Genomic DNA, 17,070 nt, shown 5'->3' on the forward strand with positions numbered 1-17,070 from the left:
ACCCTAGATCCCTCATCCTTGGGGCCTCCCATGGAGATCTCTCATGTCTGGAATGAAATATGAATATCTATGTAACTTGGAGTAAGGGATCCCAGAGGGGCCTTACAGAGTGGGCCTGTACTGGGGTGTCCAGCGAACTCGTGTCTCTGGGAGAGCTTTGGTGTGGCAGGCACTTGGCTCTCCCCTGCCCCTGCCCCCCAGTCTGGTGTAGCTAACTAGCCAGTGGCTTCTGGCTCGATCTCCCTGTACAGTTACTTTGAACCAGCAGGAAGAGTCAGAGCTGTGAGAGACAAATGCCAGGAGCACTTTCTTCCCAATGCAGGGCAGGAGGGAGGCCAATGCCTTAGGTGGGTGGGGCTGGCACTATGCCTGGATACAGATATTTGGACGGGAAAGTGATTAGTGGCCGAGGGCGAGGCTGGCTGAATGCTGTTCTGGGTTTGCGTGTTATCTAGCTGCAAGAGGCAGAACTCAACAAACTACCTAATAGAGGCTGATGGGCAGGCGGCTTTGATTTGCTGCCAGGGCCCATTTGAACAGCAACTGGCCTTGTGGGCAGCGCATGCTGTGAGGCAGGATTTAGCAGGGATCTGGCTGGGAGGGTGGGTGGGCCAGGATGAATGGGGTTCAGCAGGAACGTGGAAGTGGGTTTTGAAAAGTAGATTTGGGGGGTGCTGAGATATGTATTAGAAGAACTAGAGACAGCCGTGGAATGGTTGGAAATGGATAGCAGAGGGTGCTGGGGAACCCCAAACTCTGATGATCTAAAGTCGCAACCACCCAGGAGTTCTCTGCTCCCTGTGGAGATGTAATCTGGAGTGGAAAACCAGGGTTGCCGGCTGCCTTTGAGGAAATCGGTGTGACAGGGAGTGTGAATCTGGCAAAAACATTTTGGACACAGGAACCCAGTGCCATTAAACCGGGGTCGGGATAGCATGGGCAGACAAACTGCTCCTCACTACAGTGTAATTAGCACTTTGTATGGTGTGGTTATTTTTCAAATTATGGGACTTTAAAGAAAATACTTCTCACTTATGTCATCAGCTTCTTCTAAATAGAATTTCCAGTGTGGACTGCTTGGTAGAAGCCTCTGCGTAGGGTTCCAGCCCACAGGCAGCAGTGACAATCATTGGTTGTACCAGCAATCCAGCTCAGACCCACAGCAACATGTGTGCACTCTGCTGTCCTAGCCAGTGTGGACATCAGCAACATGTGTGCACCCTGCTGTCCTAGCCAGTGTGGACATCAGCAACATGTGTGCAGCCTGCTGTCCTAGCCAGTGTAGACATCAGCAACATGTGTGCACTCGCTGCTGTCCTAGCCAGTGTGGGACATGCATTCTCAGTCCTCCCTCTTTTGGCACTGCATCAGGTACAGGATGGGGTAAAGGAAGAAGGGAGCCACCTCTGGCCCTGGATAGGACTCCCTGTAATAAGGCAGTGCAGTGCAGATGAGGAAGAAGCTAAAAGACGCTGTTCTCTGTAAGTCGGTGGGAAGAAGCAATAAACTCACGATCCAGTTTCTAATCGTTATGCTGGTCCTGGTGCATGTCCCTCTGGTCACTCAGCCCTCGGCTCCATTCTGTATGTGCCCCCCTCTGCTTGTTCACTCCAACCCCACCCCTCAGCCAAGTGGAGAAGCCCTATTCTGTGTCCTCCACCTGTGTCTTGCTGATGGGATGCTCACTGCCACACCCACAGCCTACTGTATATCTCAGGTATTATTTATCACTTCGGCCACATTGTCTTTCTGTCTTCAACTTGTACAGTAAAGAGGTCAATAAAATGAGGGTCTCATAGAAGCGTGGAGATCCAGGGTGGAGAAGGAGTCTCGGTGAACATTAATTCATAAAATAACCAAACTGTTTCTGGTACTCTGTAGTTGGCATGGTATCTTCCCAGAGTCCAAGCTAGCATGCTTGTGGTTTCCACCCCCACCCATGGCCAGCACCAAGGGAGGTCAAAATTTCTAAAATTTGGGATCTTTTCCTTAACTTTCAGACTCAAGCTAGAAACAGACATAGAGAGGTCGGCTGTTCTTTGAGCCCCAAGTTTTCAAGTTTTGATCTGTGACAGATAAAATGAATTGAGAAAAATAAAGAGAATGTATTTCTCTTCTTCTTCTTCTTCTTCTTCTTCTTCTTCTTCTTCTTCTTCTTCTTCTTCTTCCTCCTCCTCCTCCCCCTCCTCCTCCCCCTCCTCCTCCTCCTCCTCCTCCCCCTCCTCCTCCCCCTCCTCCTCCTCCTCCCCCTCCTCCTCCTCCCCCTCCTCCTCCCCCTCCTCCTCCTCCTCCCCCTCCTCCTCCCCCTCCTCCTCCTCCTCCTCCTCTTCAAGTCAATGTGTATGAAGGACTTCTCTTGCAATACAAGACATGTTAAAACATTCTGAGGTTACAGCTTTCTGTCTTTTCATGGGTGGATGGTGAGAAGAGACAGTAGTTGGGCTTTACGATTTCCTTATTTGGCAAAAAACAAAAAGTTGGCAACCTTACATTGGTTCCTCAGATTTCAATATTTGAAGTTTTACTGGCCCATGAAATCCAAAGATTTTGCCTCCAGGATTTTCTCTAAGCAGTCCCTCTGCTGAGGCCTCCTCTATCAGGCAGGCTCAGATTCTGACCCCATTCCAGTCCCCTTTCCCGATGAGCTCAAACTGAGTTGTGGCTTCCTTGTTCCCAAGATGAAGGAGGTTTCCTCTCCAAAATAAGGCCACTAGCCAGGGGTCAGCAATTACTTCCTCTTCCATGTCCTGAATGACACCAATGGAGGCTTTTCTTTCCAAGCTGCTGGCTGGGGCTTGCAGTTCCTATCCACAGTCATCTTTTAGAAGTGATGACATCATCTGTCCTTGGAAACCACAGAGGGGATTTGTGGATTATATTTTGAGAGCAGTACAAGGTCTGTTTTGCACTTGGGGGTCTTGGTACCTAGTGTCAGTCATTCAGAAACATCTCTTTATGTGGTCAGAGAGAGGACATTTACAATGCTGGGAGGCTCAGCTTTTCTAGAGCTCCCAACTATAGGCCGTAACTCTTCCAAATTGGAGGCTCCCAGAGGCATTAGAACATCAGAATCATTCCCCTTCTGAGGACTTAGACCTGAGATTCCAACAGATGTGTCAGATTCCCCATGCAGATCCACAGTTAGCAGAACCTCAGGCTTGTGGTTTCTCTGAACATGTGTGTGGACTTGTAGGTGCAGAAGCGTTGGGGAGAGAATAAGTTGGAACCACCCTGGAAATTGAGCCGGGTTCTCTTTTTTTGAGGTGCATTCTTTGGCCCTTTTTTAGAAGCACAAGATCAGGCTCTTCTAGTTCAAGAAAATTCTAAATTAGGAAAGTTGTTACGTTGAGGGAATACGTGGTGGACTGTAAGCTCTCCTTGGGCATGGAGAAGTGTGGTGAGCTTGTCTGAGGTTGCAAAGGGCTCTGGTCCCGGAGGCCAAGCCCGGGTGCCAGGTCCATACTCTGCAAGGTTTCTGGAATGGTAAAGGCTGAACCTGGAGCTTCTGACAGATCCTGTGGGCTGTTTGGACTCACTGGAGTCAGGGGAAGCACAGAAAATGAAAAGCAATCCAGGAACTGAACATCAAAGATCTCAGCCATTTGAGAGTACAAAGTAGAATGGACCCATCTCATGGTTCACTGGAGTTTGGGGAAGGCCAGTGACAGGCGACAGATACTTTTCTTAAGTCATCTCTGGTCACTTCTACTGGCGGCTTTCCTCAAAAAGTCTCTGATACGAGCTGGGTGTGGTGGTACCCGCCTTTCATCGCAGCACTTGGAAGATGGGGAGGTGGGGCTCTGTGAGTTGGACACCATCCTGTTCCACACAGTGAGTTTCAACCCAGTCGGAGATAGTGAGACCCTGACTCCAAACAGGAAACTAAATGAAACAACACAAAACGGAAATCCCCTATTGCTAAGGGTTCCCAGCTCCTCGCTGGAGTTGAGCCCGGGGCCTTGCTCCTGCACCACCATGGCGATCCACTCCAAGATCTTTAAAAAAGAAGTTTGTGTGTGTGTGTGTGTGTGTGTGTGTGTGTGTGTGTGTGTGTGTGTGTGTGAGAGAGAGAGAGAGAGAGAGAGAGAGAGAGAGAGAGAGAGAGAGTGCTTCTACATATGGGTGTGTGTACAGGAGTCCTAGTGCATCCAGGGTCCTGAGGGCATTACAGGTAGTTATGAGCTATATGACGTGGGTACTGAGAGCTCATTTCTGGTTTCTAACAAGAGCAGTACGTGCTCTTAACCATCGAGCCACCTCTCCAGCACCCCCCCCCCCCGCAAGATCCGTTTTTATTTTGAGATAGGGTTTTACGATGCTACTCAGACAGACCTTGAACTCGATATGTTCAAGAGAGGCCTTGAACTTGTGATCCTCTTGCCTTCCTTCCATAATGGCTAGGGTTATGGGCATTCAGCACCAAGCTTGGCTGATAAAATTTCCTCCTGGCTTTGACTAGGTCTAGAATACAGAGTCAGAGAGTCCAGCCAAATTCTTGGAGATAAGAATTTCCTGAAAGATATTGGAGCCGGGAGGGCAGATATGTGAGCCGTGCAGTGTGGCATGCCTTCTTTGGGATGCAAAGGTCAAGAAGGGCCTGCCTTCACTTTTCAAGCTTTGCCATGGGACCTAAGGCCCCAGCCTCTAACCATGCATGACAGCATGGCTTAGCCACAATACGGTGCACTGTTAACCACACACAGTAGTTCTTCATGTGTAGACAGTGGATCCTACCCAGGAACTTCAGGGAGACCTCACTGTTCTGCCAGACGGAGCTTATGCTACCAGAGTTAGAAATCCGGCCAACGGTTGATGGCTATTGGGAGGGTGACTTGAGGTAGCAGGTGGCTTGAGGTAACAGCATGGAGCTATGTGTTGGGCAGATCCAGGAAGCCCATTGGGATGACCAGGTCTCTAAGAAAGTTGATCATAGACTTCTCATCAGCAAGTCCCTAAAATGAGTGATTAGAGCCAAGGGACTTGAAGAGAGGAATTGCTCAACATGACTTGCTTGTTGACTAGAGCTGGCTTCCCATATTAAAATCTCCTGGGGCCATGAGATGGCATCAGGAGAAACGTGCCAAACCTGTTCCACTGGATGGTGGTGTGTTTGCTCCCCCTATCCCCCGCCCCCCTTCACCTTCGGAACACCCCATCTTCAGCACCTCCTAATGCTCAGAATCCTTTCCTCCCGTTGGTCCAAGTTCCCACAAGCTCAGATCCCCCTTCTTTCAGTGTTTGCCGTATTTGGGCCATTCATTCCCCCCGGGGATGTCCATAGGGCACAAATGGTGCAGATAACGCCTCGAGAAGGTGGAGAAAGCGCTGGATACCCATGAGGTGGGGAGCTGGGAGGCATGTTTGGAATCTTCAGGCATGTCTATACCTGAGGCTCAACCAAATAACAGCACCGCATCACCTCTGCCAGATCCACTCAGGGTAGGCAAGCAGCAGGCTTTCGGAAAGGGCTGGGCTTTGCCTTTTCCCCCCAACCTCATGCCAACTTGAATTCCAGAGAGGCAGCTGCAGATCCCAGGAACGCGGAGCCCCTCTCAGATTGGTGACAAGGTAGATGGCTGTCAGCATCTTTAGCTTAAATAACTCTGACGATTGCCCTGAAACCTCTGTCCTGGCAGAGAGGACTAGAGAAGGGGTTTATATAAATAGCTTCCCACTCCTTTGCCAGGGAGGCCCTAAGGATTTTAGGGTGATAGGCACAGTGCATACACTATACTACGTACAAACCCAGCAGAGTCTGGAGTAGTTTCTCAGCCATTTTGTTTGTTTGTTGCTTGTTTGAGCCCTGGCTGCCCCGTAACTCACTCCGTAGACCAGGTTAGCCTTGAACTCAGAGATCTGCCCCCTTTTTCTTCCCTAGTGCTGGGATTAAGGCATGTGACAATGCCTGTTTTCCACAGTCATTTTAATGTGTCTGTGGCGAGAATGATTCCAAGAGTCGCAGAAGTGGAATAGAGGCTGTAAGGGGACTCAGGCAAGGTCAAGTCATGTTTTGTTACCAGATAGGTTCTAGTCTGGTTGTTGGTTACTGCCCAGATCAGGGGAAAGCCTGGTCTGGGGTGTTCTCGGATTTTGGAATGCTTTGAAGTCACTGTGACCGGGTAGTGTCTTATGTAATCTTCTAGGTCAGAACTAATCTTCCCATTTCACAGACAAGGAAGCTAGGGCTCAGAAGGACTTAGGACTCGGCATAGGTTTGTTGGTAAGCACCTGAGCTGTGATTCCAGTCCAGGTCCATTTGTCATGGAGCCGGGATTTTTCCACTGCGGCCTGAGTCTTACCTCTCTGCGTATGAGTGAGGGAGAGATGGGAGCATCCTTGGCTTGGAATTTCTCCCCACTGGGAAGGTGCTTTCTGATACGCATCACTTGTCAGCTTGTATATTGACTTCTGCGATCCCAGTAGGCGAAAAGCTCAGCCGTGAAGCTAAAGTTGAGCTCAGTTTGTGGCTCATGAGGAGAATCCAGCTGGCTTTGTGGGGGCCGTGAGAGCCAGGAACAAGTGCGATCATGTGTAGTGAGAGAAGAGCCATCCGCAGTAGAAATGGTTCTGCGCAGAACTACTAGGATAGTAGACTACTGGAGGAGTCTTGCATGGTGTTGGGCCATCCGTAGAGGAGTTTGCGAGCATTGCTACTCCCAGATAAACACAAGAAGGGATGTGCAGCTCGAAGCAGGGGAAATTCAATTAGAGGGTCTCACTGGTCTTCATTAGCAATGTGAAAAAAAAAAAGGAGCCAAAGGAAGTGCTAATTCAATCTGGTGATGACACAGCCTGCTTTTAACTCTTCATTGGAAAGATGGACATTGCTCTGTTGTTTGGACGATGGTGTGGGGGCATGGGAGATGCCATGGGCTCACCTACCTTCTCAGTGCTTTCGGATGGCCACTCCTATCTCGAGATGGCAAGAATTGAACTCTGAATATCCAGGTCCCTCTGCTCATGGTATTTCTCTGTGCAAAAGAGCCTGCTGTCAGTGAACTTTAAGCAGTATAAGGCCCAGACGATCTGGAGAAGGTATGGCCTGAGCTGTCTGTGTTCCTCACTGGGAAGCTATTCAGTGAGAATGGTGGTTAGTTGGTTGCTCCAGGAATAAGAAATAACTGCTCCAGCCAATTGCAGAATGGAAAGTGGGGGTAAGGATCTTCATAGAGGGACTGTTGGATCATGGAGCTGGTAGCAGAAAGGTAGACATTCTTAAAGACTAGATGGGCAGATAGGACCCTGTGGTCTGGAAGAATCATGAGACTCTAAGACAGCAGAGGACCCAGGGTGCTAGGCTTGTCCTCTCTTCAATGATGCTGTCCTCCGGCTCTGTATCTCAAAGCTTTGTCCTCTTACTGTCAATCGGTTAAGAGTCCTTTCAGTATCAGCACCTGTCACTTTGCTTAGGACTTCAGTCCACCGTCAGGGCCATATCCATTTATCCTTTTGCTGGCTCTCTCTTGAGCATCTCGATGCTTTTCCGTGCTTTAGAGTCAGCCTCCCTGTTTTCTGTGCCCACTACCATCTTTGCTCTCCCCTCTTCCTTCTCAGCTAGTTCTACTCTGCCCTCGGGTCAGCCTTGTATGCAGAGTCTAGGGGAGGTGCTGGATACTTCCCACTCTGTACCCCTGTGCTAGCCTTGACTTCCGGACCCAAGTTAGTGAAGCTACTCAAACAGCTTAGGTCTTGAAGGTTTAATTGTAGAGGCTTAGAGTGTTTCTCAGATCTCTCTGTCAGAGAACTGATTGGACCCTGGGAACAAACTAGAAACAAGAGGCCAACTGCCTTGGAGCTAGCTGTCGCTGCTCACTCCTGTCCCTCAGTGGGGGAAGTAAGAACGTTAGTTAGCCTTGTGGGCAGCCCACAGTGGAAGAAAGTGGGCGAGTGTTCCTCTTGTAGACGTGCTATCTGCTCAATCACTTGGAAGTGGAGTGGTGTCATTCTTCTCTCAACTGTAGTCTTCACTCCCAGGAAGGAACTTGGGCCAGGTGAGATCAAGGGCCTACCCTGTGTCCCCAGCATGGTGGTGCCAGGTTTCAGGAGCATGCCTATTACCGTGGCAACTGTGGATGCTGTGATGGTCAATTTCTTCAAGGTGACTTGGGCTCTACTCCAACAGGGATTTGGCTTGGAGAGCTTTCGTGTTCCTAAGCAATCTTGCACGAGTATTCAAGTTTACATACCTGTACATGATGCATTCAAATCATACTGCCTTTGTCCCTTCTCTTTTCCCTTTCTCAGTCTTGATTATCTCCTTTCTCTTCACTACTAGCCCCCTTCTACGTTTGTGTGTGTGAGAGTAGGTACTTTACCACTGGCCAGATACTGAAGAAAATGTTCTCCCTCTGCCATCAATATTAACTATATGTAAATTCCACAACAGGGTGTTGACAGTCTTATGCAGGTAACGGCAACTGCTGGTCAAGAGTGTATTAGGCACTGTCCTGCTCAGAAGTCAGGATTTCCCACGGCTCCCCACCCCCACCCCTTCCTCCAGCTCTCACACACTTTCTGCCCTTTCTTCTGTGATAGCCTGTGATAGTTGTAACATGTCTCGTTACAGCTGGGCATTCAGTAGCCATTATTCTCAGTCCTTTGACTGAGTCTCTGCAAAAAGAAGTTTCTCTGATCCAAGATGGCAGTTTGTTTTGCCGCTCCTCCTGCCTGACCACAAGGCCCAGTAGGCTGGGGACTGAAGCCTGGCAGTGTGACTGAAGGAGGCCAAGTGTGGCTGTGCCCTGTGCCTGGAAAGGACCCAGAACCAGGCTTTGAAGGCTGTTCTCTTCCTCTGCCCATTGGTAAAACTGTATCCTTTGAGTGTAGGCCAGATCGAGGTGCTCTATCATACACCAGGGGATGAGCATCTCAAAGCCTCGTAGTTGGGAAGCTCAACACTTGCTAACTTCCATCTTTTGCAGTATAACAGAATCCTCCCACGGTGCCTCTCTCCTCGAAGCCTGAGGAGGACAGAGTCATCCTGTTTGGCTTAAGTTAGAATCCATCTAGGCAGTGACTATGGAATTATTTCTTTATGTGACCATGAGGATTTAGGCCTGGGAATTCACAACCACGTCTGACTGCCTGTAGCCCTCCATCTGAAGACACAGCAGAGAAGACAAGGGACCTTTATTTGACTGCACCAGGAGCGGCAGAGAACACGGGTCTAGGTCCCTCTTTCCCTGCTACAGATGTCATAAAACCACAGCCAACTGTGGACCATAACGGTGTAGAGGTTCAGGCAAGTCAAGAGAGGACTATGAAGTGGAGGAGGCCATCAGAAGGTCCCAAGCCAAGACACTACCTTTTCTCTCTTCACTGTACTCATAGGCCTTGGGACGCTGATGGGCCAAACCTGCAAAGAATCACACAGAGACACTTTGATCTCCGACAATACTCAAATCGCAGTGAGCCACGGAGAGATGCTGAATCTTTGTTTCTTTGTTTCTTTGTTTCGGGTGGGCCTAGACCTTGGGAACCTAAGAATGGTAGTGATCATCTTCAGCATGACTGGGGTTGTTGAAAGCATGGGTGAACCCTATTACCTTGATTACCTTTATACTGTAGGAAAAAATGGAGGCAGGAGAGGGATAAACTTGTTCTTAGCTCCACCACTGGGCATCTGGTTCCCAACATCCCTCTTGCTCACACTGACGAGGGGGGAGAGTTTTTCCTCTCTCAGCTGGTGGAGGGAAAAGCTCTGCTCTAGTGAGCCCTCCCCAGTCAGATCTCTGAGCTTAGCCAGAACGGGAGTTTGTGGTAGAAAGAAGGAAACCGAAGGGGATTGGTCTTTGTTCTGAGAGTTTTGGGTGTGTTGGGGCAGGGTGGGCGGACACACAGCATACAATTTATATTTAGACAAGCCACGCTTTTCCAGAGGGATGTGATTGCTTACGCGTCACATGGTGCATCCCAGACAAGTGTGATAACTGCAGGAGATTTAGGGGACAGCCTATTCAACGAGGTCTGTGGTGAACAGTCTTCATCTCTACCCTGTCTCTGAATTCTTTTACTTTCTCTTTTGGCTGGGAGGGAGGAATCTAAAGGTTTCTCTGTGGGTGGCAATAGCCTTGTGCTTAGCCACCCCACTGTCCTGGGGTAACACTGGAGAAGCTTCCAGGGTCAGGGTACAGAGCTTCCTTTGCCCATTGCTCCTCTTCCAGGTCCTGAGCCCCTCTCCTCGGTTCATTGGTTCACTGTGTGTGTAGACTGAGCAGGCAGGAGGAGGCAGGCCCGCTAGGATCTGTGTCGTAAGAGCTGTTGTAGGAGGATGCTGCAGTGAGATACTCTTCACTCTCATCTTGCCTGACTTTTCTGGAACCAGTAAGTGTGTATGTGAGTGAGCATGCCGGTGTGCGTGCAGACCAGGGGACGGTCTGGAGGGGCCCGAGAGCTGCGCTGTTCAAAACGGAACATATCTGCAGCCAGCCAGAGAGGAGGTCAAACTCTGGGCGCAGGGCTGGAATGTAAGGGGCCAGGCAGTGGGTGGGCTGAGGTTTCACCCTTCCTGGAAACTTAGAAGGCTGTGCGGTGCCCTTTGGGGAAGGTGGGGCTGCTCAAAGCAAGTGTGCAAATTGCTGATGGATGCCCAGCAGATGGACCATGGAGAAAGGAACCTGCAAAACCCAAACTCTGGGCTGAGAAACACACGCACGTGAGTGTACGTCAGTGGTCAGACAACACCAGGAGACTGGCTAGAGCGTAGCATGGAGCCCTCAGCCCCAAAGCCTCATCTGATGTATCAGTCTGTATTTGTAGTCTCCCAGATCCTTTGAGCTTTGGGTCGCATGAAACCCGATCTGCTCCTGCAGCCAACGTGTCTGGAAACACACAACACACGTGTCCGTCCCCTTCCCTCCTTGCCCTCCCACACGCCTCGGCTCACCCAGGAGCAGCTGGAGCTCATCAGCATCTTCACATGTGCATTCGTGTGGTTTGGGGCTTCTTGAGTGGCTGTTTATGGCTACAGAATTGCCTGTTCCGGCTCTGTCACAGAAGGACCATCTGGCCTAAATCGACTGCTTCCTGACCTTTATCCACCCTGCCCTTGGTCTGCCCTTTTTCCACCCTGAAGACGCTCTCTGGCTCTCCATGTATTATTTCCTTTCCTCCTCTTTCTGTGCATTCTCCCCAACTGCACCTGCATCTCTAAGATGGGGAGGGGGAAAAAGATGGGGAGGGGGCTCCAGATGAGAAGTTAGCTTTCATAGATGATTGCCAGAAGCACTTAACAGTGGTCTCCTCTGTCCTCTCATTCACTCTAAGGGTGATGGCATTCCTTTTCTCATGCCCACCCTACCGTTGCATCAGAAGCACTGGATTGTGGAAGTTTGTAGTCAACTCTCTCTGCCCAGGGATGCTGTTGCTAGGGTTGACCTGCTTTTCAAATCCCAAGTAAGCTAGGACACACAGGAAGTGCCCACCTCCAAGTACACAGGCTGCTAGGGACAGGCATCTCACCCGAGACATTCTGACAGGGTTTACCCTGGCTGCTAGGACAAGAAGACCTGGCTTTGGTGATTCTTTGGTCTGAAGTGGGGGGTCTCTGGGTACTCTTCCTCCCTTCTTCTTCCCTCCCTTTCTTTCTTGAGACAGGGTCTTACCAGTTGGTCGGGAACTTTCCATGTAGTCCAGGTAGGCCTTGAAGACATGGCAATCTTCCTACTGAATGGTAGGATTGCAGTCATGTATCCTCTCTGTGTGTTGTTCTCTTGATGGATGGATGGATGGATGGATGGATGATGGATGGATGGATGGATGGATGGATGGATGGATGGATGGCTTCTTTTGAACAAATCTCCCCCGCCCTCTCTGTTTGTGTGTGTGTGTGTCTGTGTGTGTGAGAGTGTGTATGTGTCTGTGTGTGTGAGTGTGTGTGTGTCTGTGTGTGTGTCTGTGTGTGTGTGTCTGTGTGTGTGTGTCTGTGTGTGTGTGTCTGTGTGTGTGTGTCTGTGTGTGTGTCTGTGTGTGTGTGTCTGTGTGTGTGTCTGTGTGTGTGTGTCTGTGTGTGTGAGTGTGTATGTGTCTGTGTGTGTGAGTGTGTGTGTGTCTGTGTGTGTGTCTGTGTGTGTGAGTGTGTGTGTCTGTGTGTGTGAGTGTGTGTGTGTGTGTGTGTGTGTGTGTGTGTGTGTTTGTTTGGTTTTTTGGAGATATGATCTCACTAGGTCGTCTTGGTTAGGTTGGCCTAGGACTCAAAGAGAGCAACCTATCTGTGTGTCCCTCCGTGCTGATATTAAAGACATGGGCCACCATGCCCGCCTTTGGACCCATTCTTAAGTGTCCATCTTTCTGTGACAAAGTGCTGAACCAAGAGCTTTTGTAGTGAGACCTGGCCTTCATCTCTGAGGGATGAACAGTGAAGGAGTCAAGGTAGAGGCAGGCAGACGCTAACAGTCATTGGCAGCCACCGACTGCTGCCGTTTATTAAGTGCTGGCCATCGTCTTCCCTACTTCATTGGCATCATCTCATCTAATCCTGTAGCAAACCCACGAGTAAAATCCTGGCGTTATTTCCTTTGTACAGCCGAGGGAAAGAAGACGGAGAGAGGTACGGTCACTCACCCAAAATTCTGTAGGCAGTAACTGGAGGAGCTAGGGTCAGGAGTGGGGCCTGATCCAGGGCCCTCAACCTCAAGACTAATGCAAATTCAACGCAGGGCAAACAAACGGAAGAGTTAGCTTGTAGATGGGGCGTACAGAGGGAATTTCATGCTGCATAACTGACACCATCCTGGGCCTGCTCCAGCTCTCTCGCTTCCTGAGCAGAGCAGAGGCAGATCTCCTGACCTGGCTCCTGGGTGGGGAGCAGCCCAGAGGTGCCTTGATTTCCTTTTCTTCTGTGCTAACTGTCAGGGTTTCCTGGGGGAAAGGAGAAAGGCTCGGGGGTTCCGGGTTAATTCTTCTTGCTGGAAGCAAATGTCCACACAATTCTTTGTCCTGTTACTCTTTCTTCCTGTTGCCTCTACAGTGTGGGCTGGAGAGGGAGGAGGGTTTGGCTAATACAGTTGTCAGACAGCTGTGACTCCCTTAAAAAAAAAAAAAACTTTAAAAAACAAGGATGTTTTCTTGCATAACCACAGACCAATTAGCAAACACTGGAAACGCGACATTGCTACAATTCTATTATCTGATATACAGTCCAAATTTCACTTTACACTTAACCTAAAAACATCATTCAAAGCTATTCCAGGATCACCACCCCCACTCTTATCTGGCTTGAGCCTTTCTCGGTTGCTCATACCCTGTCTTTGCTGAGTCTTTCTGGTCTTTTCCAGTCGCCACCTCCTGCTCTTCCACCTCAGCCCTGGCTGGGTTGCCAAGGATAGGCATCTTGAAGCCTCTTTCTCAGGCATAAAATTTAAATGTGGGTGGGGTTGAGGCGCACCAAGAAATTCACCAAACAGGATGAATAATTTTTTTTTAGCTTGAAAAGATTTATTTACTTATGCATGTGAATGTCTTGCTAGCATACAGGTCTATGCACCACGCACGAGCCAGGTGCCCATGAAAGTCAGAAGAGGGTGGCAGATCTCCTGGAACTGGAGTTTCCAATGTGAGCCATCCACTGTGTGAGCCCTAGGAATTGAACCCATGTCCTCTGTAGTATCAACAAGTGCTCTAAGCCACTGAGCCATCTCTCTGGTCCCAAAATGGGTGTTTTAGTACAACGTTGAAAAAAAAATCGTGAAAAACCTTTGCCATTTTAAATCAGAGCAGTACCTCTCCAGGCCACACTGGAGCCCAAGGCCGAGGGAAAATGCCCTAAACACATAACTGCCTCGCCATGACACATAGGCGTTCCTGTGCCTTTTTAATTATATTGCCACGGTAGTGATGGTGGGGTCCACTTGCTTGCCTCCCAAGGACTTGGGTTCTGTCAGCCATGAGGCAAAACAACCTCTCTAGATTTGTCCCAGGGTGGTATAAATCTTGGTTGAGATTAGGGTACCCCTTAAACTTTGTACCCCTGTGCTCTGCAGGAGCGGTTTCTCCCCCTCCCAGGCATCCCATCCTCAGAACAAGGGAGAGAAAGGTAGGGCTCCTAGCCAGAGGCCCTGGCCAGAACAGAGGGAGGGTGTGGATGGAGAGCGGGGAGAGGAAGGGTACAGAGGCCTTTGGCTGGGAGCCTCTGGTCTAACAGCTTCCAGACTCACGAACAGCTTCCACACCCACTAGACTTCCGGCTAGGGAGTGGTGTTTGGTTGGCCTTTCCCCCTCTTCACATCAAGTGTGTGATCTAATTAGATCCCTGGCTCCCTGAGCCCTCCCCATCCTGATATCACGGCTCCCTTTAGTTGATTCTGCTCCCACCCTGCTAGGCCCTTTGCTCTTCGTAGCCAGCCACTTTTAGAGCTCATGGGGGTGTTGTCCACACCGGGGACTGAGTGAGCACAAGATGTGGGTCTGCATCCCCCAGGTCTCTGAGAGCCAAGCCAGGTTAGAGGGACACAGCCTTGCTGAACTAGGAGGAAGACTGCAGTTGAAAAGACCCCAAGGTAGGTTGACTCATCCAAGACCTTGTCAGAGCTGTGTAGTCACGTGTGCTCCTTTGTTTATTATGGTTGTGCGTACGTAGGATGTGGAGTGCAGATGCCTGTGTGCTGTAGGTGGTGTGTGGAGGCCAGAGGACAGCTTTATGGAGTCGGTGCCCACTTCTACCTGTCCCTGGGTCCCAGAGATTGAACTAAGGTTGTCAAGCTTGCCCAGCAAGTGCCTTTACCCACGGAGCCATCGCACTGGCCCCTTGCTTCTGTGCTTCCTTGAGTTGGAAATCCCTTCCTGCCAGCCTCATGGGCCATAAAAGAATCAAATGAAGTAGTAGTGGGTGTTTGCTGAATCGTAAGGTTGTGTTTGACATAATACAACCTTCTGTCATAAACAAGTGATCCTTTGTTTGTGTACACACATTTGGGCCTGCCTGAATTACTTACTGCAGAGCCATGAGGAAAACACTGGCTGGTCAGGACCCCTGGCCATCCCTGCTGCTCTGTGTTGCTTCCATTGGAGGGAAGAGGACTCTAGGAGAGAAAGGCTGGCTTCTGCCCAGTCTCATTCCGTCTCTGAGCTCCATCCACACCTAAAACATAAGGCGTGCGTGCATCAGGAGGAAGAAAGTTTGCCTAAAGCCTTTTCAAGTGAAGGCTTTTCTTTTTTATACTTTTACTCAACTATAGTGGACATAAAAAAATGGCACATAGGTTTAGAGGCTAACGCAATATCTGCTGTGAGACATTCTGCCTTTTTAAATTTTGGGGATAAGATTTTACTATGTAGCCCAGGCTGGCTCCAAATCTGTAGTCTTCTTACCATAATTAAGATAATGAAGAACAGGGTAAGATACCTCAGTGCAAGGTCTTAGGCTCAGTCTCTAGTTCAGCCAGAGAGAGAGAGAGAGAAAAAGAGAGAGAGAGAGAGAGAGAGAGAGAGAGAGAGAGAGAGAGAGAGAGAGAGAGAGAGGTTTCCATCACTCCCCCCAAAATGCTTCCTGTCTCTTTTTTAATCCCTGTTCCACCCTGTCCTCAGGCTACTCTGGTCTACTTTCTGCCACTGTAGATTAGCTTGCAATTTTTAAAGCATTTTATAATAGAGCCTTACAGTGTGTACTCTCTTTTGGAAAGGTCTGGGCTCTTTCACTCAGCGTAATTGTTTTGAGACCCATCTATTTCCTTTCGTTGCCTACATTAGTAATTTATTCTCTTGCCGAGTGCCACCCTGTCCTGTGGCTTCGTGCTGTGTTCACAGGTTTGTGATAGTTGTTTTCAGCTTGGAGCTATCGGGTAAAGGTTCTGTGAGCATTGCTGTATATGTCTTTATGTAGACACAGGCTAATTCCTCTTCATAAATATGTAGGAGTGGGATGGATGGGCTCTAGGGCGACTGCATCTAATTTCTCAGGAAACAGCCTGCTGCCCCCTCCCTGAGAGATGCACCATTCCTCTCTGTTCCAGAGCCTCTACCTGCTGGACCACTGGCCATTGGTCAGTCTTTCAGTTTTAGTTGTTCTAAAACTACCGGCACTCCCACACATTGGATGTACACACGGCGTCTCATGATCGATACGATGTGCACTTCCTGTGTCTCCCTTGGTGGTGCTTACTGTCTCCATATAAGTTGTGTGCCCTTTATGTGTTCTTGTGGAAGTCTCATGTCAGTTCTATAGGTGGGATTCTCTTTAATGGCATTTCATTTCTGGAACAATGTCTTTTTAAGAACGACATCTTTTATTTGGTATTTATTTTATTGAGTTCTTCGACAACCCCAAAGTCTCTGAGATTTTTCTCTCATTTTTTTCTCTAGAAATGTACTTTTAGCTCTTGTTCTTGGGACTATGATCTATTTAATTGGTTGAGTTTATGGTAGTAGGACTTGTTTTTTCGTAAGATTTATTTTGTGTGTGTGTGTATGTGTGTGCATACGTGCACATGCATGCACACATGTACATGCATGCATGTGTGTTCCTAATACTCTTGGAGGTCAGAAGAGGGCATCGGATCCCAGGGAACTAGAGTTACAGATAGTTGGGAGTAACCATATGGATGCTGGGAATCGAACCCTGGTCCTCTGCAAGAGCAGCCAGTGTCCTTAACATCTGAGGCATCTTTCCAGTTTCCTGAGTGTTTTTCCCCTCTCTCTGGTTGGTTGGTTGGTTGGCATGTGGATCTACTATTGGTCCAGTGCCATGTATTGAAATCATCTTTATGTCTTGCTCAAAACAAATTTATCATAAATGGATTTATTTATTTATAGGGATAAGGACAGGAGTTTGAGGAAAGAGAGGAAGAATCTGCCTATCTGGTGGCAGCTCCCCTCCCCTCCAGGTCCTCCTTTCCCTTTGGACCAAAGCCCTACAGAAGGCTCCTTCCTTTCTCTTTCCCCATCAACAATGGCTGGAAGCTGGCTAGTCCCAGCAAGAAAGAGGACCAGTCAGTCTCTGTCTCTAAGTGACTCCACCCTTTCTTGGTCCATCTTGCAGCTCCCATCTTCCCTCCCCCCTTTTCTTCTGTGGTAGGACTTGAACTCAGGCCCTCTCTCACGCTAGGCTGGTGCTCTACCATGGAGCTATATTCTCAG

At 49.2% G+C, this 17,070-nt stretch overlaps 1 protein-coding gene across 46 annotated transcripts in view; it reads left to right on the forward strand.

Annotated features, from left to right (window-relative positions):
- The window catches only part of Plekha6 (pleckstrin homology domain containing A6), a 140,263-nt gene that overhangs the window by 63,016 nt on the left and 60,177 nt on the right, over positions 1 to 17,070 (forward strand). For 2 of the 46 annotated variants that reach the window (XM_087581187.1, XM_087581194.1), the window contains exon 1: positions 14,239 to 14,495. The gene's annotated coding sequence lies outside the window, so the exon portion shown is untranslated. 46 annotated transcript variants of the gene reach the window in all.

The sequence above is a fragment of the Rattus norvegicus genome, chromosome 13 (assembly GCF_021556685.1).
Source record: "Rattus norvegicus strain SHRSP/BbbUtx chromosome 13, alternate assembly SHRSP_T2T, whole genome shotgun sequence".
Classification (NCBI taxonomy): Eukaryota; Metazoa; Chordata; class Mammalia; order Rodentia; family Muridae; genus Rattus; species Rattus norvegicus.